Source organism: Capsicum annuum, chromosome 3 (assembly GCF_002878395.1).
Source record: "Capsicum annuum cultivar UCD-10X-F1 chromosome 3, UCD10Xv1.1, whole genome shotgun sequence".
Taxonomy (NCBI): domain Eukaryota; kingdom Viridiplantae; phylum Streptophyta; class Magnoliopsida; order Solanales; family Solanaceae; genus Capsicum; species Capsicum annuum.
The window spans coordinates 145217358-145232357 of record NC_061113.1 but is presented as its reverse complement, the minus strand read 5'-3'; the positions used below and the strand labels follow the sequence as shown (position 1 = coordinate 145232357).

The 15000-nt window shown below is 30.9% G+C and overlaps 2 pseudogenes; one reads left to right on the top strand and one right to left on the bottom strand.

The window, feature by feature from the left end:
* The window catches only part of LOC124896735, a 14959-nt pseudogene extending 1548 nt beyond the window's left edge, over positions 1-13411 (top strand).
* An 836-nt stretch (positions 13412-14247) lies between these two features.
* The window catches only part of LOC107865205, a 9339-nt pseudogene continuing 8586 nt past the window's right edge, over positions 14248-15000 (bottom strand).

The following is a 15000-nucleotide window of genomic DNA, read 5'->3' as shown; positions in this document are numbered from 1 at the left end:
ATGAGAACACCAGAAAGGAAAAAGCACGGCTAGCGGTAGCAGAAGCCTGGGATAACATTCTTTGTGCGCAAATAATAAGAGGTTACATGTTAATAATCAATCAATTCTTCAAAAATATGTTGTATTACCTTCGTTGATAATAGCCAAAAATCTCGGGCGTATGTTATCCTCGCAACTTCCTGAATGGTCTAAGGATTTGTAGGAATAAAATAGAGAAATGCATATTAAATGTACTTATAATGATGTTCAATTATCAGAAACAGAATTTTCACAAAATTAGTTGAGCGATGGGATTCAGATCAAAATTTTATTTCCTTTTTGTCAAAAACCTTGGCATATATCTAAATTGTACCCCTCCCGTGTAAAGCTGATAAAAAAGAAAAAAATAAAAAGATGATTTTTGTTTTTTAACAGTTTTAGGAATGGAAGCTGAACTTCCCTTTGGTTCTCCCCGAAAGTGCCCTTCCTTTTTGAGCCCATTTTTAAGGAACTCAAAAAAAAATTGGAAAATTTAAAAAGAAATATTTTATAACTTTTATAACTATAACTCGAAAAGTTTTAAAAGGAAAAATAAAATTTTTTCAAAGAGTTTCAAAAGAAACCAAAAAATGGCTTATAAAAAATATTCTATTTCTAAAAAAAATAAAAAAAGAACTTTCAAACACAAATCCAATTGTATTATTTAGATTCAAAGAAATATCTGAATCGAATGAAATGAAAAAGGAAAAAGATTATCTAATTAGTAAAAAAAACTTAATGAATCATTTAGTCAAATTGAATCTGGAAATTGGCCAAATTCTTCACTGATAGAAACCAAAATGAAGGATTTGAATGATAGAACAAGTACAATAAAAATCATTTTGATTTGCTTGTTCCTCAAAATATTTTATGGTCTAGACGTAGTAGAGAATTGAGAATTCGAAGTTTTTTTAATTCTTTGAATTGGAATGACGTCGATAGAAATTCAGTATTTTCCAATGAAAATAATGTAAAATATTGGAGTAAATTTTTGGATGAAAGGAAACCTCTTTATAAAGATAAAAATGAATTAATTAAATTAAAGTTCTTTGTTTGGCCTAATTATCGATTAGAAGATTTAGCTTGTATGAATTGTTATTGGTTTGATACCAACAATGGTAGCCATTTCAGTATCTTAAGGATACATATGTATCCACGATTGAAAATTAATTGATATTACTATTTACCCTATCTCGTATAGAGTATCTGAAAGAAAATAAATGCACACATGTCTTGTCTTACATCTCATTCGACTGTAATTCGAGTAGACGATACTCAATCAATAAGGTATCGATTAGATCTAGAAATGAATCAACGGAATCTTCTTCATTTTGGACTTTAGGTTTAAATTATTCGCTTTTGTGAATGAAAAAAACATACCTACCAACTTTTTCTTTTTGGATTCCTATCTGAATCAAATTTAAAATTTAATTAATTTATTGGAATTAATAAAATTAGGGGTTCATAAAGAAATTAAGTATATATACCACGTTCAAATTACTGGCATTATTATTACTGATCGATAAAATTCGATAAAATCCATATCTGTAAAATAAAGAAAGGGGAAATTCATTTATGGTAAAAAATTTTGTCATTTTAGTTATTTCTCAAGAAGAAAAGAGAGGATTTGTTGAATTTCAAGTATTCAATTTCACCAATAAGATACGGAGACTTACTTTACATTTAGAATTGCACAAAAAAGACTATTTATCTCAGAGAGGTTTGAAGAAAATTTTGGGAAAATGTCAACAATGGCTAGCTTATTTGGCAAAAAAAATAGAGTACGTTATAAAGAATTAATTAATTAGTTGCACATTCGAGAGACAAAAACTCATTAATTTGATTAATTTGAAGTGTCATTTTGTTTTCACTTATATGTTTCGATTAAATTTTGATGAACTTCTTTTCAATTTCAGTAATTCATGGAAGAATGAATCGTTAAAAAACTTATGACTGTACCAACTACAAGAAAAGACCTCATGATAGTCAATATGGGGCCTCAGCACCCATCAATGCATGGTGTTCTTAGACTCATCGTTACTCTAGATGATGAAGATGTTGTCGACTGTGAACCAATATTGGGTTATTTACATAGAGGGATGGAGAAAATTATGGAAAACTGAACAATTATATAATATTTATCTTATGTAACACGTTGAAATTATTTAGCTACTATGTTCACAGAAGCAATAACCATAAATGGACCCGAACAATTAGGCAATATTCAAGTACCTAAAAGGGCTAGCTATATCAGAGTCATTATGTTGGAGTTGAGTCGGATCACTTCTCATTTGTTATGGGTCGGTCCTTTTATGGTGGATATTGATGCACAGACCCCTTTATTCTATATTTTTTGAGAAAGAGAATTGATAGACCTATTCGAAGCTGCTACTAGTATGTGAATGATGCATAATTATTTTCGTATTGGAGGAGTGGCTGCCGATCTACCCTATGGATGGGTAGATAAATGTTTAGATTTTTGCGATTATTTTTTAATAGGGGTTGTTGAGTATCAAAAAATTATTACCCGAAATCCTATTTTTTAGAGCGAGTTGAAGACATAGCCATTATTGGGCAAGACGAGGCATTAAATTGGGGTTTATTAGAACCAATGCTACGAGCTTCCAGAATAGAATGGGATCTTCATAAAATTGATCATTATGAGTCTTACAACGAATTTGATTGGCAGGTTCAATGGAAACGAGAAGGGGATTCATTAGCTCGTTATTTAGTACGAATCGGTGAAATGACGAAATCCATAAAGATTATTCAATGGGCTCTGGAAGGAATTCTAGGAGGGCCTTACAAAAATTTTGAAATCCGATGTTTTGACAGATTAAAAGATCCTGAATGGAATGATTTTGAATATCGGTTTATTAGTGAAAAAACCTTATCCAACTTTTGAATTGTCGAAACAAGAACTTTATGTGAGAATTGAAGCCCCAAAAGGAGAATTGGGAATTTTTATCATAGGAGATCAGAGCATTTTTCCTTAGAGATAGAAAATTCGCCCACCAGGTTTTATCAATTTGCAATTTTTTTCTTAGTTAGTTAAAAGAGCGAAATTGGCTAATATTATAACAATACTAGGTAGCATAGATATCATTATGGGAGAAGTTGATCGTTGAAATGATAATTGATACAATAGAAATAGAGACTATCAATTCTTTTTCCAAATTGGAATTCTTAAAAGAAGCCTATGGGATCATATGGATGCTTGTCCCTCTTTTGACTCTTGTGTTAGGAATCACAATAGGTGTACTAGTAATTTTTTGGTTAGAAAGAGAAATATCTGAGGGAATACAACAACATATCGGACCTGAATATGCCGGCCCTTTAGGAATTCTTCAAGCTTTAGCAGATGGGACAAAACTACTTTTGAAAGAGAACCTTGTTACATCTACAGGAGATACTAGTTTATTCAATATCGGACCATCCATAGCAGTAATATCTATCTTTCTAAGTTATTCAGTAATTCCTTTGGGCGATCACCTTGTTCTAGCCGATCTTAGTATTGGTGTTTTTTTATGGATTTCTATTTCAAGTATTGCTCCCGCTGGACTTCTTATGTCGGGATATGGATCAGATAATAAATATTCCTTTTTAGGTGGTTTACGGGCAGCTGTCCAATCAATTAGTTATGAAATACCATTAGCTCTATGTGTGTTATCAATATATCTACGTGTGATTCAGTGAGACCTAAAATTTCTCCAAATTCTTTCTTTCTAGAAACTCTAGAAACAAGGATAAAAAGATTTGATTGACTATATATATATTTTAATTTTTCCTCAGCATTTGAGTTGATGAACTAAACGAGATAGTTACATGAGTGAAAGAAAACAGCTTCTAAATTTGCAGTAAAAAGGTTGATTCTCATTTCCTATGTACAAGAATAAAATGGTGAAAAAAGTAAACATACACAAGAGACATTATTTACCACAAGATTGATGAATTGTCATGATAGCTTGAAGCGGGTTCAAAAGATCAACTGTATCAACTTTATGGGGTTTGTACTGTCTATTACCATAGATGGATTTCCACAACAAGAGGTTGAAAGCAAAAATGAGTGAATAGGTAGGAAGACCAAGATAGACAAAGGATTAGTAATTGAGATTATGGAAGTTATCCAAAAGGATATTTTGGTACATAAAAGGAATCCAAATTAGGGATTTGCGTTCGTAGAAATGATCAAGAAGTACTCCCTATGATTCTGATCCATAGTATGTTCCTATCCACTTAGTAAGTAAATAACTATCAAGAACGAAGTAATCTTTTACTTTGGTTAAAGAAAGGCCCTTCTTCTGAGAAAGGAAAATAGGAATGAAATAAAATAAATCAAAATAGAAAGAAAAGAATCAAATTCCAAAAGCAAAAAGGGGGGATGTCTTTTTTTTATTCTTTCTTTCCTATAATTAAATTTTGATTTCGATTTAGAGAGAGAAAATTTTTGTCATGATTCATGAACTAATGGACTCTCTAATTTTTCTCGTAATTGAAAATTCGAAGTTAAAATGTATATAGGATATGTCTATAAAGCGCATTTTATTTAATGATAAGGTTATTAATCAACAAAGAAAAATTAAAACTCTTAAAATATGAGATAAATTCAGAAGCACTTATTTATTAGTTTTAAATGTAGCAGACATAATTCCATTGGTCTAATTTAGGACCTTAGGATAGATTTTGACTCTATCTGACAAACATATCAAGATAAAGAGTAGGAAAGGGACCTTAGATTTATTTGTGACCTCTGAGGAGCTGTATGGGGTGAAAATCTCACGTACGGTTCTGTAATAGCGATGGGCACAGTGCTGTTATCATCGACTATGATTATCTAACAGTTCAAGTACAGTTGATATAGTGAAAGCACAGTCAAAATATGGTTTATGGGGGTGGAATTTGTGGCGTCAACCTATTGGGTTTATCATTTTTCTAATTTCTTCTCTAGCCGAGTGTAAAAGATTACCTTTTGATTTACCAGAAGCAGAAGAAGAATTAATAGCAGGGTATCAAACCGAATATTCAGGTATCAAATTTGATTTGTTTTACATTGCTTCATATCTGAATCTACTAGTTTCTTCATTATTTGTAACAGTTCTTTACTTGGGAGGTTGGAATCTTTCTATTCCGTACATATTTGTTCCTGAGCTATTTGGCATAAATAAAAGGTGTAAAGTCTATGGAACACTAATTGGTATCTTTATCATAATAGCCAAAACTTATTTGTTTTTGTTCATTCCTATTGCAACAAGATGGACTTTACCGAGGCTGAGAATGGATCAACTATTAAATCTTGGGTGGAAATTTCTTTTACCTATTTCTCTAGGTAATCTATTATTGACAACCTCATCCTAACTTCTTTCAGTGTAAAAGACGACAATATTCTAGATTCACGACTTGTCTCAAACAAGAGAAAGAAACAAGCATAAAATCTTTTTTATAGATATTCTAAATATGCTCTGTATGATAACTGAATTCATAAATTATGGTCAACAAACAATACGAGCCACCAGATAAATCGGCCAAGGTTTCATGATTACCCTTTCCCACACAAATCGTTTACCTGTAACTATTCAATACCCCTATAAAAAATTGATCACAGCCGAATGTTTCTAAGGATGAATACACTTTGAATTTGATAAATGCATTGCTTGTGAAGTATGTGTGCATGTATGTCCTATAGGTTTACCCATTTTTAATTGGAAGTTGGAAACTGATATTCGAAAGAAACAATTGCTTAATTACAGTATTGATTTTAGAATCTATATATTTTGTGGTAATTGCGTTGAGTATTGCCTAACAAATTGTTTATCAATGACTGAAGAATATGAACTTTCTACTTATGATCGTCACGAATTGAATTATAATCAAATCACTTTGGGTCGCTTACTAATGTCAGCAATTGATGATTACACAATTCAAACAATTTCAAATTTACTTCAAATAAACAATGAATAAATCCATAATTTGATTCGAAAAAAATTACGAATTACGAAGGCTTAGTTCATATCTAAAAGAATGAGATTTTTGCTTGGTCAATTCAAACTAGTGGTTGCTTAATGAGACTCCTAGCTTAATTTAGATTGAAAACAAAACGGATTTCTATATTATAATAGTAATGGTTTTAAAGTAGATAAATGATATAAAAAATAAATAGGTTTAAACTATTCTTTCGACGAATAAAGAATTGATAGTGGCCTAATAAAATAAAAACATCCACGTCAATTCATACCCATTACAATTTCATTCAATTAACAATTTAAAAGTATCATAAAAAATAGAAAAACTTCTTTTTTCCTAGTCAGGTCAATAAAGTTATGAAATTCTTCATTTTTGATTTTTTTTATAAAAAATGGATTTATCTAAACCAATACATGATTTTCTTTTAGTCTTTCTAGGATCGGGTCGTATATTAGGGGTCTAGGAGTGGTATTACTTTCCAATCTAATTTATTCTGTCTTTTCCTTGGGGTTGGTTCTTTTTTGTACATCGTTATTCTATATTCTATCTAACTCCTATTTTGTATATGCTGCGCAACAACTAATTTACGTAGGAGCTATAAATGTTTTAATCATTTTTGCTGTGATGTTCATGAATGGTTTAGAATATTACAAAGATTTTCATCTTTGGACCGTAGGAGATGGAATTACTTCGATGGTTTGTATAAGTCTTTTTATTTCACTAATTACTACTATTTCAGATACGTCATGGTACGGTATTATTTGGACTACAAGATCAAACCAGATTATAGAGCAAGATTTTCTAAGTAATAGTCAACAAATTGGAATTCATTTATCAATAGATTTTTTTCTTCCATTTGAACTTATTTCAATAATCCTTTTAGTTGCTTTAATAGGTCCAATTGTTGTAGCTCGGCAATAAAAAATTTCTATTAAAACTTGGAATTCAAATAAAATTTTGTTCTGTCTTATCACATTCATTTTCCTTCAATTCTATTTGAATTTCAACTGTATAAATAGAAAGACTTTAGGTCAATCTAGTACCAATATATTTCGTTGTTCCATACTTGTTATATACCAGTCAGTTAAATTGGCTGAATTGTTGTTCATATTGAAAGGAGTCGAGATTGATAAGGAGTTGTTTAATGATTCTCGAGCATGTACTTGTTTTGAGTGCCTATTTCTTTTCTATCGGTATCTATGGATTGATCACAAGTCGAAATATGGTTAGAGCCCTTATGTGTCTTAAACTTATATTGAATGCGGTTAATATAAATTTTGTAATATTTTCTAATTTTTTTGATAATCGTCTATTAAAAGGAGACATTTTCTCAATTTTTGTTATAGCTATTGCAGCTGTTGAAGCAACCATTGGACTGGCTATTGTTTCGTCAATTTACCGTAACAGAAAATCAACTCGTATCAACCAATCAAATTTGTTGAATAATTAGTATTAATCATCTAGATTCTAATATTGATAAATCGATTTTAATTAGCATGTTTGCTACGTAAGGTATGATCTTGTTTGCAAAACATAAGAAATCAAAGTATTTTGGCCTCTTTCATATTTCATAAAACAATCCCAAAGGAGGTTGATTAGAAAATTATGATAACTCATTGATTCGTTTGGTATCTAAATATATGATTTGTTTCCAAGTTTACTAGATCAAAAATTTATAACATTCAAAAGTGTATAGACCCAATGTCACATTCAGTAAAGATTTATGATACATGTATAGGATGTACTCAATGTGTCCGAGCCTACCCCACCGATGTATTAGAAATGATACCTTGGGATGATTGTAAGGCTAAACAAATTGCTTCTGCTCCACGAACAGAGGATTGTGTTGGTTGTAAGAGATGTGAATCCGCATGTCCAACAGATTTCTTGAGTGTCTGAGTTTATTTATGGCATGAAACAACTCGCAGTATGGGTCTAGCTTATTGATACGTTTGAGAAAACTCTACTCGAATCCATTTAATTTTTTTACCGACAAACCTGTGCTCGAAAATAAAAATATTTTGAGAATGGGTTTTTTTGTTCCAAGTGTATCTTGTCTTTACTACGAATTATTTTTCTTGGTTAACAATAATTGTTGTTTTTTTGATATTTGCGGGTTCTTTAATTTTCTTTCTTCTCCATAAAGGAAATCGGGTAATTAGGTGGTATACTATATGTATATGTATTTTAGAACTCCTTCTAACGACTTATGCATTTTGTTATCATTTCCAATCGGATGATCCATTAATACAACTAGTGGAGGATTATAAATAGATCGATTGTTTTTTATTTCCATTGGAGATTAGGAATAGATGAACTTTCTATAGGACCCATTTTATTAACAGGATTTATTACTACCTTAGCGACTTTGGCAGCTTGGCCAGTTACTCGAGATTCTTGATTATTCTATTTTCTCATGTTAGCAATGTATAGTGGCCAAATTGGACCATTTTCGTCTTGGGACCTTTTACTTTTTTTCATCATGTGGGAGTTAGAATTAATTCCTGTGTATCTACTTCTAGCCATGTGGGGAGGAAAGAAACGTCTGTACTCAGCTACAAAATTTATTTTGTACATGGAGTGGTGTTCTATTTTTCTCTTAATGGGAGTTTTGGGTGTTGCTTTATATGGTTCTAATGAACCAACATTAAATTTTGAAACATCAGTTAATCAGTCATATCCTGTGGTTTAGAAATAATCTTCTATATTGGATTTTTTATTGCTTTTGCTGTCAAATCGCCCATTATCCCCCTACACACATGGTTATCAGATACCCATGGAGAAGTACATTACAGTACTTGTATGCTTCTAGCAGGAATTTTATTAAAAATGGGAGCATATGGATTAATTAGAATCAATATGGAATTATTACCTCATGCCCATTCTATATTTTCTCCTTGGTTGATGATAATAGGTACAATACAAATAATCTATGCAGCTTCAACATCTCTTGGCCAACGGAATTTAAAAAAAAGTATAGTCTATTCCTCTGTCTCTCATATGGGTTTCATAATTATAGGAATTAGTTCTCTAACTGATACGGAACTTAATGGAGACCTTTTACAAATAATCTCTCATGGATTTATTGGTGCTGCACTTTTTTTCTTGGCGGGAACAACTTATGATAGAATCCGCCTTGTTTATCTTTATGAAATGGGTAGAATAGCTATTCCAATGCCAAAAATGTTCAAGGTATTCAGTAGCTTTTTGATGGCTTCCCTTGCATTACCAGGTATGAGTGGTTTTGTTGCCGAATTGATAGTATTTTTTGGAATAATTACCAGCCAAAAATATCTTTTAATTCCAAAACTACTAATAACTTTTGTAATGGAAATTGGAATGACATTAACTCCTATTTATTCATTATCTATGTCACGCCAGATGTTCTATGGATACAAGCTATTTAATGCCTCGAAGGATTCTTTTTTTGATTCTGGACCCCGAGAGTTATTTCTTTCGACCTCCATTTTTTTACCCGTAATAGGTATTGGTATATACCCCAATTTCATTCTTTCATTAGCAATTGACAAGGTCGAAGTTATTCTATCTAATTTTTTTATAGATAATTTGGATGACTGAAATAAAATAACCTATGTTTTTTTTTAAAACCATTCTTGGACAATGAAAAAAAGTCTTCTTGTTTTCTTCTCTTAACACTTAAGTTAAGTAAAAACAATGAAATTGAATTACATATGGTATAAAACCGTATGAATCAAATATTGTATTGATGATTCACACGGTCCGCAAGTTGGTTCATACAATACGCCGCCCGGTCTTGTATTTGTAATAACTTGTCTTGAATTCAATGAAATGTTGATGGAAAAGAACCATAACTATGTAACCCTATTCTTAATAGATTGACCTCAAAATAGCATATCCAAATTATAACAAAGCCTATAGACACTACAATTGTAGAATTTGCACCCCGTAAATTTCTATGTGTTCGAGTATGTAAATAAATTGGAAATACGATCCAAGTAATAAATGCCCAAGTTTCTTTTGGGTCCCAATTCCAATACGACCCCACACTTCATTAGCCCATACCACTCCTGAAAGGATTCCTATGGTTAAAAAAGTAAATCCTAAACTAATAACTCGATAACTCCAATAATCCAATTTTTGAATCAATTGGGACCTGTAATAATTTTTAGCAAAAAAAAAATTAAGTATTTTCTAAAACATTTTCACTCAAGAAAAATGACTCGTTTAAAAAACCATTGCTCTTATAAATAAGTTTTCTGTTTTTTCGAAATGTAATCACTAGAAGTGCTACTGATAATAACGATCCACATAAAAGGGCTGCATAATCCAATATCATCATACTTACGTGCATTATTAACCACTCAGATTGAAGAGCAGGTACTAATATTCCAGATTGGTGTATTTCAGTTAAAATACCTAAAGTAGCAAAACCTTGGGTAAAAATAGCACTTGGTCCCATTATTTTACTTAAAATTAAAATATTTTTTTGAAATACGGAATTATATGAATAAGGGAGAAGCTCCATGAAAGGAAAATTAATGATTCATATAAATCGCTTAGTGGGAAATGTCCCGAAGAAATCCAACGAGTAACTAATAATCCTGTTATACAGAAAAAAGTAATTATTATGCCCTTTCTAACATATCGTATAGCTTTATGATTTCATCGACTAAAAGGGTTATCAAATGAATTATAATTACAATTGAAATGATCGAAAAGTAAATGTGAGTTAATATATGCTCTAAGGTTGAAAATATCATAAAAATCTTAAAAAAGAAGATTCCCTTAATTACATAATTCTAAAATGGAAATTGGGAATTGAATTCATTATAAGATCTATTTATCATTTTTAGAAGATGGTATACCGCCACTCGGACTCGAACCGAGATGCATTAGCACTGCATCCTAAGAGCAGCGTGTCTACCAATTTTACCATAGCGGCCTGTCTTGAACTCATATAGCCTATGAATAAGCAATCGTCGAGATTGAGTAAGCTATTTTAGTTTAGTAATGATTCAAATGGATTAATAACAATAAAAGGTTGTTAAAATAGAAATTGGAGGTTGAAGGTTCATTATTTTAGATTTGAGTTTAGAGTCTTAGTTTTTTTATTTAACCTGGAACTTTCCTATATTTTATGCTTTCGGCGAATTGAACTCTTGTAACTAAACCTTTCTATATTCAATTTAGGAATAGAGCTCAAAAAGTTTTTGTTTTCATTGTTTAATCAAAAATTTATTATTTATTTATTTTTCATAAATCCAAAACAAAAAAAGGATTTTGATGACAAAATAGAAAGAAAAGAACCTATTTTGCATCGCTCAAAATTGAAAATTAGTAATACAAAATTTCATTAAGAAATTTTCTCTATTGGGTTAAGGGCAAGATATACATGGGGTCTATATAATAATTCAGAGAAAATAAAAAGCTATAAAGTTAGACAAAACACAAAGGTTGCAAAATAGAATCAATTAATTTAAATGAGTTCTTAACTTTCACTAAAGATTTTTATATACGTTCTTCTCTAGTTATGGAGAGATGGAAATAGAATCAAAATATAAATTTTTTTTTTAGTTTAATTCTGCAAACAAATAGGTCGGTGGGGAAAATCAAACTCCCCACCTTGGAATAGAAACAATCTTTATTCTTTCGTCAACAAAAAAGTTATTATTCAGTGAATAGTAAATAGAGGATTTCCTAATTCTATTATTTTCTATATCAATCAGAAAAGCGAATAGAGTTCCATTACATATTGATTAGCTCACTAATCAATATCAAATATGAAAAGGAAATCCTTAAATTATTCAATTAGATAATAACTGAATAATTTAAGAATATATTGAATTATTTTTTCAAGTTGATTCAAATTATTCTAATGTTTTATTACTTATTTATTTTTGTTTGGTGTACCAAAAAAAACTTTTTGTCTCCCCAGTAGAAATAGCTTTCGCTAACGAAAAAACCTTTAATGTTATCCAATATGTCTTCCTTTTCCAAATATTTTTATGAATACGTTTTTTTGATCTCGAAGTGAGCTTTTTTAGAACTGTCATTATAAAATTCCTCATTGTTTGTTATAGCTAGATGTGAAATACATCTATAGTTCAAAATGAATTTTTTATAATACGCAATTTATAATACTAAAATAAAACATTATCGAGATAGGCAAAAGATAAGAATAGAAAATTCGATTTAAGTTTTAATTTAGTTTAAGTTAGTCCATATTTTTACTTTTTATTGACTCCTTTCAAAAGAGGTAAGATCCGGTGAATCAGAAACAATTAATTAAGAATTCAAAACTTTTTATGGAATAGACATATGAATATGCGTGGATCATACCTTTCATTCCACTCCCAACCCCTATGTTATTAGGAGCGGGACTTATTCTTTTTCCAACGGCAACAAAAAGTTTTCGCCGTATGTGGGCTTTTCAAAGTGTTTTATTGTTAAGCATAGTCATGATTTTTTTAATCTACCTGTCTATTCAGCAAATAAATAGCAATTCTTTTTCTCAATATGTATGGTCTTGGATCATTAATAATGATTTTTCTTTAGACTTCGGATACTTGATCGACCCACTTACTTCTATTATGTTAATATTAATCACTACTATTGGGATTATGGTTCTTATTTATAGTGATAATTATATGGCTCATGATCAAGGCTATTTGAGATTTTTTGCTTAGATGAGTTTTTTCAGTACTTCCATGTTGGGATTAGTTACTAGTTCTAATTTGATACGAATTTATATTTTTGGGGAATTGGTTGGTCTGTGTTCCTATCTATTAATAGGATTTTGGTTTACACGACCTATTGCGGCAAATGCTTGTCAGAAAGCCTTTATAACTAATCGTGTTGGAGATTTTGGTTTATTATTAGGAATTTTAGGTTTTTATTGGATAATGGGGAGTTTTGAATTTAGGGATTTATTCGAAATATTCAATAACTTGATTTATAATAATGAGGTCAATTTTTTATTTGTTACTTTATGCGTTGTTCTCTTATTTATCGGTGCAGTTGCTAAATCCACCCAATTCCCCCTTGATGTATGGTTACCTGATGCCATGGAGGGGCCTACTCTTATTTCGGCTCTTATACATGCTGTTACTATGGTAACGGCGGGGATTTTTCTTGTAGCTCGACTTCTTCCTCTTTTTAGAGTTATACCTTACATAATGTATTTGATCTCGATTATAGGAATAATAAAAGTATTAATAGGAGCTACGTTAGCTCTTGCTCAAAAAGACATTAAGAGAGGTTTAGCCTATTCTACATTGTCTCAATTGGGTCATATAATGTTAGCTCTAGGTATGGGGTCTTATCGAAGTGCTTTATTTCATTTGATTTACTCATGCTTATTCCAAAGCATTATTATTTTTAGGATCTGGATCCATTATTCATTCAATGAAAACTATTGTTGGATATTCTCCAGCTAAAAGCCAGAATATAGGTCTTACGGGAGGTTTAAGAAAACATGTACCAATTACCAAAATCACATTTTTATTAGGTACACTTTCTCTTTGTGGTATTCCACCTCTTGCTTGTTTTTGGTCCAAAGATGAAATTCTTAATGATGGTTGTATTCACCAATTTTTACAATAATAGCTTGGACCACGGCGGGAATAACCGCATTTTATATGTTTCGGATCTATTTACTTACTTTTGAAGGGCATTTAAATGTTCATTTTCAAAATTATGGTGGGAAACAAAAAACCCCTTTCTATTCAATATCTCTATGGGGTAAAAACGGAATTAAGAAAAACTCTTGTTTATTAACAATGAATAATAATGAAAGTACTTATTTCTTGTCAAAGACTAAATATTCAATTGATAAAAATGAAAGAAAGATGACACGACCTTTCATGGCTATTGCTCATTTTGAGTATAAAGCGGTTTATTCCTATCCTTATGAATCGGATAATACTATGCTATTCCCAATATTTGTATTAGGACTCTTTACTTTGTTTGTTGGATCAATAGGAATTCCTTTCAACCAAGATGGAGTTAATTTGGATATATTATCGAAATGGTTAGCTCCATCTATAAATCTTTTGCAGAAAAAGTCGAATAATTCTATGGATTGGAATGAATTTTTAGAGGATGCGGTTCTTTCAGTCAGTGTAGCTTATTTCGGAATATTTATAGAATGCTTTTTATATAAACCCATTTATTCTTCTTTAAAAAATTTGGAGTTAATTAATTTTTTTGTTAAAAAAGGTCCTAAGAAAATTCTGTGGGACAAAATTATAAATGGCATATATGCTTGGTCATATAATCGTACTTACATAGATGCTTTTTATACAAGATTCTTAGTTGGTGGGATAAGAGGCTTAGCTGAATTTACTCATTTTTTTGATCGACGAGTAATTGATGGGATGACTAACGGGGTTGGGGTTATTAGTTTCATTGTAGGAGAAGGTATCAAATATATAGGGGCCGGACGCATCTCTTCTCATCTCTTCTTGTAATTAGCTTATGTTTCTGTCTTTTTATTAGTTTATTACTTACTTTTTTCTACTTTTTGATTTTTGAATCAAATTCAGATAAGAATCTTTTTTATCATAAATTTCACAATTACTAGTATTAATATTTTTATAGCCTCTCTCTGTAAAGTGAGAGTGGAATTTATCCTTTATTTTGTCCTTTCCATTCACTCAAATTTCTTCTGTTTCAACGATTTTGTCCGGATCCAACCCTTCTTCTGAAGAAGGGGAAGGAGAAGGAGAAGGATCTTCTTCAGTGGATCCCTCTTGAAAAAGGAAAGGATATGGATAAGGATCTTCTTCAGTGGATCCCTCTTGTTCCCGTTTAGTCCCCTTCATTTCGGAAGCAGTTTCTATATCTCTTTCTTCTTCACTTTCCTCCGTTTCTTATGTTTTTGAGGCCTCTTTCAGTTTCTTAGCTTCTTTCAGTTTCTTAGTAAGAATGGATTAGAGTATTCTACCTAAATAGTAGACACAGGTAATAAATAAGAGAATACTAAATATCCGAGCCATAGAATTTCTCAATTCTAACACAAGGTACTTATTAGATCGAATG